Source organism: Camarhynchus parvulus, chromosome 3 (assembly GCF_901933205.1).
Source record: "Camarhynchus parvulus chromosome 3, STF_HiC, whole genome shotgun sequence".
Classification (NCBI taxonomy): Eukaryota; Metazoa; Chordata; class Aves; order Passeriformes; family Thraupidae; genus Camarhynchus; species Camarhynchus parvulus.
Window position 1 is genome coordinate 14,453,213 of NC_044573.1, and position 14,644 is coordinate 14,467,856.

Below are 14,644 nucleotides of genomic sequence, written 5' to 3' on the forward strand. Positions count from 1 at the left end.
TTCACTGCCAAAATTGGGGTGTTGTGCCAGGATAAGCAGGGCTCCAACGTTCCTTTCTTTATTAATTCATCAATCACTGGTTCAGTCCCTTCTTCCCTTCCATGGAGATGGGGTAGTGTTTGACCCGAATGGGGTCCCCTGGTCTTTCAATTTCAACATGGATTGGCTCTATGTCCAGCCTCCTTGGACATACCAAACTTTTGGATCTATTTCCTCCTTATCCTGGATGGTGAGCCTATACATTCTCACCCTGAGCCAGGAATTCTCCACTGCCAAACCAATTTCCAGGGCTACCATCAAGTCCTGCCCCAGCAAATTTAAGTCTGCGTCCTTTATTAATAACATAATTTCTATACATTTTTTTGTTTCGTCTCTATCTCGACATTCTTTATGATTGGAACCTTGAAAGGTTCCCCTTTTGCCCCAATTACCATCATTGTATCATCACTCAGAGAGCACCCTTGTGGTAACTGTTGCACCACGGTTTGTTCTGCCCCAGAATCCACCAAAAACCAAATTTCCTGTCTGTGGGGTCCACTCTTAATTTTATCAAGGGCTCCCTCGGTGTTCCAGACCCCAAACTGAAAAGGCCCTGAGACCCCTAATCCTCCTGAAACATCACTTGATCCTTGACTTTGTTGTGACAATTCCTTCGGATGTGCCCCTTTTGCTTGCAGTAGTAGCACTCGATGTCCTTTTTCTGATTGTCTGAACCTTTTCCTTGGGAAGGATTTTGCTTCTTTGCCGGCACCGTTTTCGCCGAGTCTCTGACCTCTTCCTGTTTCTGTTCCCTCACTGCAGCCACCAGTACCTTTGCTTGAATCTTCTGCTTTTCTTCATCTCTCCTCATGTAGACCTTCTGGGCTTCCCGGAGCAAATCCTGAAGTTCCCTGTCCTGCCATCCATCTATCTTTTCTAACTTTTTCCTTATGTCTTCCCACGATTTTGCCACAAACTGAGTTTTCAGCAAAACCGCCCCAACCAGAGAATCGTGGTCTATCCCGGAATACTTCCTCAGGCTCTTTCAGAGGAGCCTTTCCAGCCATTCTGTGGTGATTTCGTCCTTTCCCTGACATTCCCTGAGTACCTTACTCATATTCTGCCCCTTCGGCACCGCCTCTCTGATACCTTGGATTACCATGTTTCTCAAATTTATAATTTTCTGCCTCCCTTCCTCCGTCTGGGCGCTCCAAGATGGATTTTGGTTCGGTCACCTCTGGTCTCCCCTCTCCCCCTGGGGATTTCTGTGTTCCCAGTCCTTGATCGCGGCTTGTCTGATCATCTCCCTCTCCTCATTGTTGAACAGCGACCTCAGGATCACCTCATAAGCGTATGTGCTGGTTCCTAGAAATTCATCTAGTCTTTCTGCCACCTCCAAAGGATCATCCATCAATTTCCCCATTTCTTTCTTGAACGCCCTCACATTTCCGGTGTCAATCGGTACATGTACGAAGCCGATAATTCCCAGAGCCATCGGCACCTCCTGTAAAGGGAAGATGCCAGGCTTCTCCTTCTCGTCATCACTGTCCCCAGTGGTCGCCCTCCTTGTTCACTGCCTCGTTCAATGGGCCAGGGGAGAGCTAACTTTCTTGGGGAAAATTACCTGTTTTTCTTCGGTCTTGGGGAGGGTTGGTGGCTGGGACTGCTTGCATGGGAGTGGGGGCACCATTGCCTGCCCATGTGGGAGAGAAGGTGCCGCAGCCGGCTCCGGTGGGAGCGGCGGCGCTGAGACCTGTCCCTGCGGGATCGATGCCTCGGGAGGCAACGCGAGCACCGGAGGTAGCTGGGCTGGCACAGGCTGGGGTGGAGGAACAAGGTAGGGGGTGGAAGGTTGTCCAGGGGTTCCCACTCCTTGCCACGGTTTGCCGCACATCTGAGAGCTCATATCGGGTATAAACTCATACAAGCGTATCTCCACATTTTCGGCATACTCAATTTCCTCAAAGTCCTGTGGGTGGCGATCAATACATGGTTGTAGAGGGACTCGCACATGGTGCTTCGAAACGTGCCAAACATTGGCCAAACCACATATTTTGCAACCTCCTTCCCTCCCCACTTTTCCATGCAAAACTGTATCATCTTTTCCTTGGATTTTCCCATTCTCCTGGGGCTGTCTTCCCAATGTTCTAACATCCATCCCAATGGGCTCTCCCTTGGGATTTCAGGCAGAACCTTCCTGGGACCTTGGGGAGATTTTTCTTGAGGCTTTTTCTGGAACCTACTTTTTCCCAACCCTATTTTTTCAAAACTCCTGCTTGCGAACTTTCTCACCTTGTCCCCTTCGGTTGGAACGCTCAATGGGAGTCCCGAGTCTCTGTTCGATGTCGATTTCCTGAGTTTGCGAAACGCCACCAGTCTTATTCAGTCACATGGAGAACCATTCCGTGGGTCTTTCGACTGGTTTTGATTTTTCTTACCTGTTTCTCTAGATCAGAAAGCAGACTGGCTCCCGAAATATTCTGGGAATGTCTTTTCCCCTTCCTGACCCAACCATGATCGATTTCCTGAACTACCTACAAGTTCTGGGTTCCATGTGTGTTAAGAAAAGCGCTCACTTCCCCTTTGACCGACCACGTCCCTCGTGGGAGAGTGGAAATGCGATCATAGGGTCCACACTTGCTTCGTGATAGAATCATGTCTCACACACACGCTCGATCACACCCCATTCAACCACACGATACTTATGGTTCGTTTCCCATGTGGATTCTTCATGCACATTGATTTCCGAGTGGAAAATGCACCTCGGTCTTCCTTCTTTGGATCATACCGAAGTTTCCGAGAGGTGGGCACATTTTTATCCCTCTTTGGCTGTGGTTCTGGTTTAGGTTCGGTGTTTTGATTGGTTTTGCGAACTCCCAATCCCGTCAGACCGCTGAAATCAGCAGGGTGGCTCCTGACTGGGAAGGGGTCCCTGAACCCCAAATTCAAATCCTGTCACCAAATTGTTATAAATGACCAATCAAATGCCAAATTATGAAAAATGTGAAAAGATTTATTTATCTTTTTGCACAACCAAAATACGGTCCTCAAAACCACCACAGCCAAAGAGACAGCATCGAGCCCGGGATCAGCGCTGGGTTGTCGCCGGTTGGCCACAAGGTTTTCAGGGTGAAGGAAGAGACGAGATGGGCTCCATGATCAGAAGGCTTGATTTATTAAGTTATGATATAAACATCTATTTTAACTATACTAAAAAGAAAAAGAAAAGGAGAGTTTCCAGAAGCTGCTAACTACCTAAGAATAGAAAGTAAAGAATGATAACACACAAGCTGGCCTTGACAGACTCCGCAAGCCAGCTCTGCTGTGACTGGTCACTGAACCAAAACTTCCCCAGGAGACCAATCACAGACTCACCTGTTGCATTCCACAGCAGCAGACAATCTATTGTTTACATCTTGTTTCTGGGGCCTCAGCTTCCCAGAAGGAAAAAATCCTAAAGAAAGGATTTTAGTGAAAAGGATGTCTACGACACTGGGTGAATCTGGATCCAACCTCTGTCACATCGAATCCTCCCCCGTTCACGCAAGCTGCTTCTAGTGATGAGGTTTTATACAGTTTATTGTGCCCGAAGGAGTCCCAGTCTCTTTTGTAACTCTTCACATTCATAGTTGTTTCTTTCACTGTGCAGAGCTGGACAAAGGTCATCTCCTGATTGATAGCCAGCATTGATTGAGTTCAGGGAAGTCATGTATTCACATGTATGTTCCTGGCGTCCCTGGCTATCTTGATTGATGTTATCCGCAGGAAGATGATCGTTCTTAGGTGGTTTCCAATGATTTGAGATACCAGTGATCATTGTGCTGGGAGCGTCCATTCTTACACTTAAGTGTCGATCATTGTGGAATCTCAGAATCTAAATAGACATCTGCTCTCAGGCCGTGTGTGGTCAGAGGCATGTTCAGATTTCACAATCTGTATAAAATACATTCTTTGGTAGCATGAATTATTTCTACCATATATTACAGTTGGCATTGAAATTGCTTCTTGCAGAGCGTGTGCACTTCAATAGAAGAATCATGGAAGGCTTTTGGCCTATGCAGTCATGTCCTGAATGAACATCTTGAGTGATATAAATGAACTCACGTCTGAATTACATCCCCAAAGTTTTCAAAACAATTGAGTGTGTCTGCTGCATAAGCAGAATTGACCAAATTCAGACACTTAAGAAAAGTGCTGGAAAGCCATGGCAACAGCCTGTAATATGACCAGACTGAGCCTAACTTGTGACGTTCCAGTGTTCCGAGCCATCTATGAAGACGATGCCTTTTTTTTCTTTCCAGAAAGGCCAGCAGCAGTAGCAGCGGGTCTTACAACCCAGCAGCACTGAGCAGGGAAGTGGCTGTGGTCCCGGTGGGCGGGCCAAGGCACCCAAACACAGCTGGCGGGGCAGGGTCTTTTTCCTCACTGCCCGCCCCAACCATGCTTCCAGTGTCTCGGCCAACTCCTCCGGCATTTCGCCCTTCCACCCACCCCCTCCCCCCTGCCAAAATGGGAGGAAGGATTGCTGGAGTGGCCAAACACCTCCTCCTCCTCCCCCCACTCTCTCCAGGACCCCTGGTCCATGTTGACAAATATGAAGGAGAGGTTTTTCCAGGAATATGAAATTCCATCCTGAATTCAGGGTTCTTGACACCACCCATGTCTGCCCAGGACAAGCAGGTGATCCGCGCTCCCCCCTGTGCCTCTCTCCCTCACAATACAAGTGATTGTTGCCCAGCTCCCTGATTCGTGGTCCTATTCCCCTGGGCATGAGACCAGCGGCAGCATTCTCAGAGACCGCCCCTCCCGCCCCGCAGACGCGAGCGGGAGGGGTGAGGCGTCCCGAGCCCTGGTGGGAACCCCACAGAGCAAGGGCACCCCCCTGTCTAAAAGAGAGTTGGTTTGAGAAAAATGTTGAAATGGATAAAGGGCAAGGAGACTTGCTCCTTTTGGATGCCTTTATTGAGTGATCAGGTCTGGGTGGGGGCCCCAGGAGTTGCGCACACCGCTGCTGCTCCTTTTGGCAAAGCAGGGGAGGAGGTGGACAGTTTTGCTCCACAGCAGAACAGGGACCTACATCTTTACAAGCGTGCCTAGAAAGACAGTTTCAAGCTCGTCATCTAGGGTCCTCATTCTGACCCAGTTCTAGTCAGGTCACGGTGACGTCTAAAACCTTGCTGGTGGAATAGGAGAACTTTTTGCTAGTAGGACCTGTCTCTTAGTTCCTCAAATCTTCGACTGGCTTGTTTTTTAGGGTCTTTCGTTGGATTTGCTTGACTGTCTCTTAGTTTGCATATTTTCCCGGGGACGTTACCTGACGCCATGTTGAGGAGCAGTGGAGGCAGTACCAAACAGATGCAACAAAGTTACTGGTAGGGTAAGGGGATTGACAGTGGGGGTAACTTAAAGGTTCACAATTAACTTGTTAAAATTTCAGATTAACTTTAACGATAGGGGGTGACTTAAAGCTTTAACATTTAACAACAATTTAAATAACACAATTAACTCGTTACAGTTTCAGATTAACACTAACAACTCTAATTGTATTAACTTGTGAACTTGTTCGTAATAATGTTGCTCTCCAGAAAATCACTGAGTTTCAAAGTTCTCAGCCTGGCGGCACCAGCAGTCAATTGTCAAGCGGTGCCTCTGCTGCAGAACAGGCTGGTGTCTCCTCTCGCTGTCCAAGGCCTCGCCTCAAGGAAACATGGCTTGGAACAGTCCAAAGAAGGCAGAGGGGAGACTGGGCTGGTTGCAGGCTCCGAAGCAAGTTGCAAAGCAGAGAACGGAGCCTCTGAAGGCGGTGGGGGGCAGAGCAAAGCAACTGCAAGGCCAGGTTGCGAAGCGGAGGTTGCAGCGTCCACCAGCACGGCGGCAGTAGATGCCGCAGATTGCAGGGGTTCTTCCCCGGTGGTGTGGTGCGCCGCCAGTCTCTGCAAAGTGTGTGGTGGTGCGGGGGAGCTGGCCCCCAGCGCTGCCATGGCTGGGGGCCCAGCCGTGGACTGCAGCTAGAGAGGTAAGGGGGTCGATCAGCGCGACGGCCACAGGTGCGCGAGAAAGCGCCGCCGCAGTTTCTTTTGGTCCCAGCAGGGGTGGCGCTGGCAGCATCTCTGCCGCTACCGAAGCGCATCGCGGAGTTGGCGGTGGCAGTTGGCTTGGGGCCGGTCAAAACAAAGAAACATCGGCTGCTCCATCTGGAGCGGGGGTGGGTGCTGACAGCGGGGACAAGCCAACCAGTCCCTGCGGCGCAGGGAATGCCAGAAATACCAGTGAGTGCAACTGCACTCCAGCCACCGCCCTCGGTGCGGGGAGAGTTGGAGCCGGCGGAAAGGGAGCAGGACGTTCTGCCACAGCCAATCGGGACACGGTTCCTGGAGCCATCGCAGGCGGAAAACCTGTTGGCTTTGTCACTTTCCTGTTCCCTGGGGTCTGTGCTGAAGGGCTTTAGAAATGCGTCTCTAGGGAATGACCAGTTCGGATGTGGTGGCATCCCCTGCGGTGACAGCAGTTAGCAAACAATCACCAAGGGATTCCCAAGTCTCTGAATTGAATGCAGCGCCCACATCTGCTGTGAACCCTTGATCTCTGGCCCAGGCCAGCAGATCACAGAGGGCTTCCTCAGAGACAGCGAGTCTCAGAGGAATTATCAGATTCCTCCAGGCAGAGACAATCGTTTGTTCATCTCTGGAGAGCTGGTTCCCCACTTTTAAGGAAAACCCATCCCTCAGCAGGCATCCACTTCAAGAGACAGTCTGCTGTGCCGGAAAAAGCCATCCCCCACTCACTTCTCGGCCTCCTGGGGCCAACGTCTCTGGTCCCAACGGGATCAGTCCTCTCAGGAAGACACGGGGCAGATCACAGTTATCTCTCTAGGACGGCAGAAGGTGTCCAATCTGTTTTGCAGGGAACGCTGGAGGTCAGCCTGAGTTCCTCTGATGGAGAGATCCAGATGGTCTCCAGTTTGTGCCAGACACATGGCTTGGGTCAGTAACAGTCACCCCAGTCTGTCTATACCCTCAGAGGGGTCAGCAATGTCAGGCTGATGTTCAGACACTTCAGAGGAGTCGTCAAAAAATCAAGGCAGAGTGTTCACCCACATGAGGGGTCACCAATTATCGTGCGACCCCGGGTGCACCCAGCATTGAAGGTCACCAATTCTCATGTGACCCCACAAAGGGGTAATTGATGCAATGCATTTGGGGTCACCAATTATAACCGAAGGGGTATCAGGGACAGCCACAGGTGATACAGAGACTCCATCATCAGAAGGCATGAAAAGACACTTTATTATTAGAAATCTACAGTTCTTATAGAAACAATGGTGGACCTAAGACCTGATTGGCCTTTAGGAATCTTCTCTCACACTAACGGTGACCTATGGAGAACACACACCCTGGAGAACCATATCTATAAACACACACCCTGGAGAACCATATCTATAAACAATGGTTACAGAAAGAGAGACAATAATTGCTTGAATTCTTTTCTTTTAAGTTTCCCACAGCTTCTACACAGCTTCCCAGGATTTTCCTGGGAGAACCATCCTCTGTTCAGAGGATATGTAATTACTACAATACTTATGCTCAAAAATATAACTTATTTTCTTTTTGTTCCTGTTTCTCCCTTTTATAACTGAATAGAAGACACTGGATATTTTAAGTTCTGAATGTTTTCAGGGTTATCCTTAGCTATAAATAGTAGGAAAAGACAGTAAGCCTGTAGTAAATCTCTTTTCTACTGAGTCTACCACCACAGCACCTCTTTTTATGTTGTGACATTAAGAACCAGCATCATGATTTAACCATGTTTACCCCCAGTTCACAGGCCACAAACATCTGTCTGATGTAGACACTTCACTTATAATCCAATTGTTGCAGGTGGAAAGCATCTCAGGTTTTGTAGATCCTGTCAACTTGGGCCTCCAACTGTTTGCCCATATACCTAAAAGGCTGACATATTTTATACTGACATTACTAAAACAAGGTCAGAAATGCTGTGAGAGTTTAGGTGCCAGCTAAGCCAGTCTCAGTTTGCGTAAACTTCAGAAGTGGCTGCAGCAGCAGGTAAGCAGGATTGTTATCCTTTAATGGCTGTAGTTTTTAAGAACTTTTTTGTTTAATACACAATGTACATTTGAGCATGGAAGCAATGTATTCACTGCTGCTTGTTGTACAGTCACCTGCTGCTAACAAATGTTCATGAATTTACACAAGTGTTTCTTTGCAAAAGTTCTTACTAAGTTATAGTTGAAAATCCAACCTGGAACTTTTTTTGGGTTGGTGCATTCACTTATTTGCCACTGAACAATGCTTGTACACCAATATTATGACTGTAGACTTGCTTCTGGATGAAATCCTTTTGATCCAGTTTTTAAAACCTCCAGGCTTCATGTGTATAAATCACAGGACTCTACAATAAAGATGCCAAAATATTCAGCTACTGTGGTTGTTCTCTCTCTCAGAGAGAAAAGACACAGGCAAGTTGCTTGTTAATGCAGCTGTATTTTCTGCAGCAGTGTGCTGACACCTTTCAGTGCCTTCTAGCTCACAGGAAGTAATTCAATTCCAAATGACACAGATGAGTATGTCCTGCATGTTATATTTTGATGAAAAAAAGCACACCTACACAGTACTCTCATGCTGTTCTGTCACTTGAAAGAAATGATGGAAACAAAGCCAAAAGTTGTCTTCCTGCAAAGCTGCCTCTGTTAAGCACAGACATGTTTCTTGCTTCTCCCTTGTCTTATGCAAGTCACATACACACAGTGAGCTAGACACCTAGCAGGCACCAGAAGGGATTAGGATGGACGCGGTAAAGATTTCCTCTCCAATACGAACAGGAAAAAACCAAAAATTAGGAACAATTGCTTATAGGATTTTACTGTCTCCTAGATTTATTAGCTTCTTGAAATTAAGCACGGAGAGACCTAATTTTAAGCATGTTACTAATTTCAAGAAAATACCATACTTCATTAATAAAAGATCAGTAAATGCTGTAACAGGTTTTATAGTTATCTCACATTTTGATAAAGACTGCAACAGGTTAATAGGCTGTTTATTGCCAGGGTTTATCACCAGCTACTGATGTGCTCATAACATTTCCAGTGTATCCCACCCCATTTTAAACATGTTAATAAAATACATGAATAGCATGCAATCTTTATAAAGCCCCCTTAAAATGCAGCCAGGATATAGTCTTTATTGAAATAAGACCAAACAGGTGCTCTCTCTTGTATTTAAATGGGGTAGATTCAATACAGGCTAAAAAAAGTGCTTTCAGCTAAAACCAGCCCCTTGTGTGTGCTGGTTGTGCAAATGACATTTGCTAGTTGTAATGTACTCAGCCTATGAAATTCTAATAGCCACAGAAGGTTATCTATGGCGAGCAACTAATACCTTCTAAAGAAAGGCCTGTAAGTGCATTCCAGTGATTAATGCATTATATTACCCATTTTTTTACATGTAGGACACTTAAAAATGTGTATCTTTACTGTACCTCTGAGCTCACCTGTAATGTACAATAGGTAGGTGAAATACATGAGCATTTCCCCCAGGCTCCTTCTACACCAGGCTTCCATCCACACAAGATCAACGCTGTAATAAGGTCATTATTTCTGGAAATGCACATTCTCAGATCTTGCATAGGTAATGTCATGAAGTTCCTTTACCTTATGAGTCCCAGTTAAAATTATCATAATAAATGCCAAGAATGATTTGATTTTTTCCCATATGGATTTCACAACTAACATTGGAAAAATCTATTATCTCTTTAATAAATCTCTAACTTAAAAAAAAGGGACAGGGAAAAAAACAGTATTTTGGGAATAATTAAAGTGTTCTAGAAAGATTTTTATCAAAGCAGTGAATTCAACAGTTTGTCCACATAATGGAGAGAACAAGAAAAGATGAAATTCTTCATGTACAGACTTAATTATTCTCGCTTTATGTATATAAAAGAATCTAAGATGAACTGCAAATTAATTTTTTCCTGGGCCAGGTAGCATTGATTTTGATCTCAGTGTCCTTCTGTGAGCTTTTTTTCTTAGTGAGACTAAAGACTTTGGAGAGGCAGGTTTTTGCATTTATCTGCCTTTAGAGCCTTGGCTACCACTGATTTCAGTTACAAATATGACTGTGTTAATTTCAGCAAAGAAGAGAAAAGCAAGTTCAGTAAAGGCTAACTGAGCAAAGCTTGATCAATTGAATAAAGTGCTCTGTTCATCTCAGCATAAGGATAATTCAATGTATTACATTTTAGCTTGAAAATGATGATATTTTCATTCTAGCACACACTGAAACCAAAGTTTCTCCATTGAAATTAACATGGTCAGGTCTTGTCGAAAAGAAACTCTCAGAGTATCAATGCAGGATGACCCCCAGATGAAGAATAACATGCAGTGACTCCATGATTCAGAAGGCAGAACAATTGCTTTATTAAGCTATGTTATATTACACCATACTATACTACTACTATATTATACTAAAGAAAAACCCATGACCCTTTCAGACAATCACAACACAGCTTTTTCCTAATTGGTCAATCAATCCAAACAACCATCACCAGAGTCCAATTAACAAATCCCTTTCAGTAAACAATCTCCATAACACATTCCACATGTGCCAAACAACAGTAGCAGCAAATAGAGATAAGAATTGTTTTCTCTTCTCTCTCTGAGCTTTCTCACTGCCTTCCTCAGGAAAAATCCTGGGAGAGAGAATTATTTCTCTATCTCCATTCAAAGAATAAGTGAATACCACATCAGAGCTGTGCTTACCCTGCTTTAGATTCTTAAACCCAAGTAGAAATATGCAAAAGGATAGTGATAGAGGAACAGGTTCAGCTCGCTCTGTTTCTCTCCTGGATCTGAGTAGGTTGTAGGAGAAAAATGTACTCCTACAGTTTATTATGGATAAAATACAGCCCTGGATTGTCTGACCTCCACAGCTGTACAGGATAAATCCTTGTTTTGGGTCCTACTGTCAGGCCAGCCAGCCAGAGCAGCAGCAGCAGCAGCAGCAGTTGGCCCTCGAGGCCACTTGGAGTAGAAGGAGACTTGTTCGGGCAACATCCACCAGCTAGCTGTTCCCTGTATCCTGCAAAATAAAAGGCTGACTGGAGCTGAAATCTGGTTTTACTCTAACCTAAATACTTTTCAAACACTGGGGCTGTAGCAAAATGACCTGTGACAGCTTTCATGTTATTCAACGGTCTGGCCTTGGGATGTGAGTGTACACGTGAAGTATGTGTGCAAGCTCAGGTTCTGCCATGGAATCACACAGTGCACGTGGGGTTGAGAAAGACAGGACAGAGCCTCAAGACATGAGTTTCTGCAGTGTTAACAGAAAGAGGAGATGAAGGTAAAACAAAATCCCCTGGTAACACCAGAAGAAATGTCCCATGAAAATGGAAACTGTACATGCTGACAATATGCCAGGGTTGTGCATGCAGCTGAGATTTAAAAGTCAGCACCTCCACAACAGCCTTGTATACTTATGGCTCCTGTGGCATTCGAGATGTGTCAGTCAACAACAGCATACTCAGCCAGGATGGCTGGATTGGTCCATGCTGGCCACTTCTCCAAGTGTAAAAATGACACATGAATTGTGACATGTCATGTTGTGCCACTCAAAAACACAGTGGATGAGGACAGTGTAAAACAGGCACATCACTTCTTGCACTCCCAGAACGTTATTCGTTTAAAGATCTCCAGAGCGGTTTAGTAGCAGAGCATGTGACATCCTAGAGAAAAAATCCTTAACATTTTTTTTTCACATGGAAAGATTCCTGCAGGCATTCAAAAAAGTACCTGAAGTCTCAGTACTAGAATACTCAATACCAAGATGCAGGTAGAAGTAATCTTCTGTTCTAGAGGGAGGACTGCTGGGTGACCACATGAACTCCCAAGCTGGGTGGCAGCCTTTCTGCTGCTGCTGCCTCTGGCTCCTATGTCCAGGGCAGGAGGGGCCCCAGAGTGGTGCAGGCAAGCAGGACCCACCAACCAGAGAGCTGTGCCGGAGGCCATGCTTCCCAATGGCCACCATAGCCCTCTCTGGAGAGATGCCTTTCCACTCCAGCTCCTGCCCCACAGCAGGGAATCACACTGATGGGGTGAATACAGAATAGAATAATACAGCAGTTTTTCTGCAGTTCCTTCCACCTTGCCCAGTGTTCAGTTTAGCCAAACTCAGCACTAAGTGGTGCTTTGCACTCCTGATCTTATGCCAGCCAGGAGTGACTGGAGAAAATGCTTGGAGCGGCATGCCACATCACTTCTGGCTTCATCCACACTTGAAAGTCCAACCTTTCAGGCATGAAATGTGTTTCACTTTTGTATGGCCTCTTCCTGTATTTTTTTTATGCCTGTTTTGACAAGGCAGCAGTTTCTGCTCATTTTGTGCTATCAGCACAAGCCCTAAAACACTGCTCTTATCTACACCTGTTCCTGCCATGAAATGCCTAAAGAAAAGATAGATGCTGCAGATGCCAAGAAGAAGCTCCTTTGACTCACTCTCTGCAAAGCAATCTTCACCTCACAAATACTATTTTCCTGAAAAGATCATGCTTGCTATTTTCAGTAACGCTACCCATTGCTGATATTGTTTTCTTTGTACATTTGAGAGAATTTGGAGCCTAGTCACCTTTGCTCCTGGCTTTTGTGGCCAGTGCACCAGTACTGATGGAGCTGAAATAGCCTTCAGCTGTGAACAGCTGTTGTTTTTAAGAGAGCAGAATCAATTCTCTATGACCATGCCAAGGGGTAAAGCAGTTGCTCAAGCAGAACATTTACCACTTATCACAAATTTGTGCTTTCTGCATTTCCTACCTTTTTAAGTTATATAGAAACAGTTGTGCTTTGCATGTGCACATGCAAGTCTATCTACATCTGGAATTTGAAATGTATCACAACCTGCTTGGCAGCAGTTTCCCTGTAAGTTTTCAGCATATACTTATGGCTCTCCACAATCATTCTTCATTTCTTTTTCTGTGGCTCTGGTAAGCAAAGCCTCAGCTCACTTTTCTTTTGAGGTCCAAACTCTCTTCACTCTGTAAAAGAGAAAAATACTCATCAAATGTCCAAGGTCCTTGAACTGTTGTATTGGTATAATCCTGATGATTGCATAGGACTCTTTCTGACCAGCAGCCTGAGATTTGTGCCTTTCTCATTCAGTAAACAAATCTTTTCCACAGTGCTTAAATATATAATTGCAGGGCAGAGGCTATTGCTTCCTAGGAAAAGCACTTATGAACACATCTTGCACTAAGTGTTGAGGTTTCAGTGTAATCATGGGCTAATATTTCTCTGGTTTACAGGCTGTATTTCTTTCCAGGGTCCAAATTATGAACATGAGATTTGGCTTCTCTATTGTGAACTTCCCGTTCAAGTGCATGACTAATCTGGAGAGAAAAATTAATGCCGGAGGACAACATAACAACAAGGCTACTCCTAAGCTAGATTTATTTGTTTATTTTTAAAATAATTTGTTTAGTTTTCAATGGTACTCACTTTGGAGCTGATGGGAGTTGAAAATATTCACTGCCTCACAGAGCCAGACCTGACAGACATCCTGATAGAAAGATCTGACAGTACTGAATACTGCTGAGGCAAAAACCTAAGAGGACTTGCAACCATTTCTAATTGGGCCAGCCTTGAGCAGTGCCATGTCTATCTTTGGAGTCACCAGGAACTAGGTCTGCTAAACATGGAAGCTTCAAGCTTCAAGTTCTCACAGAAGCCACTCCTGTAGTCCCACCAGCTACCAAAACCAGGCAATGCTAAACCAATACACTCCATTCCATTCCATTCTATTATTTTCAATTTCTTTCAGAATTTTGTATTTTATCAATTAAATTAAATTTCCTTCCCTTTCTATCCGTTGCGCCTCATTTGTTGATTTCTCATTTCATTTCCTTTAGTGAAAATTCTTCATTTCATGCAAGGAAATGAAATCTCAAGATTTCAATGAGTATCATTTCAGTAAGGTTTGGTTCATTTCACTGCACTTCATTCCATTCTATTTCATTGTTTTCATGTAATTTCACAATTTACTCTTTTTTTTTGCATTTCATTAAATGTCATTCTTTTTCCTTTCCTGTCTTCTCATTTCACTTCATTCTTTGATTTCTCATTTCATTTCCTTTCATGAAATTAAATCTCGAGATTTTTATGAGTATAATTTCAGCAAAGTTCAGTTGATTCCATTCCATTCCATTCCATTCCATTCCATTCCATTCCATTCCATTCCATTCCATTCCATTCTTTTTACTTAATTCCACAAGTTTTTTTTTCCAATTAATTTCAGTCTATTTCCTCTTCTGTCTTTTCATTTAACTTCATTCCTTGGTTTCTCATTTCATTTTCTTTCATGAAATAAAAATTCTTAATTTCCTTTCATGAAATAAAATCTCAATATTTGAATGAGTATCATTTTGTTTCAATTCATTTCACTACACTTCAGTTCATTCCATTCCATTATTTCCCCTCCAGTTCAGTATTTTATTTTCTATATATATATTCAATTCCACTTAATTATATTTCCTTTCCTGCCTTTTCATTTCACATCATTCCTTGAATTTTAATTTCCTTTCCTCTCTTTTTATATATTTTAGAGGAGGCATATTTGATTTACATCTGCTGTCACCTAATGACATAAAATACTGGTGACAC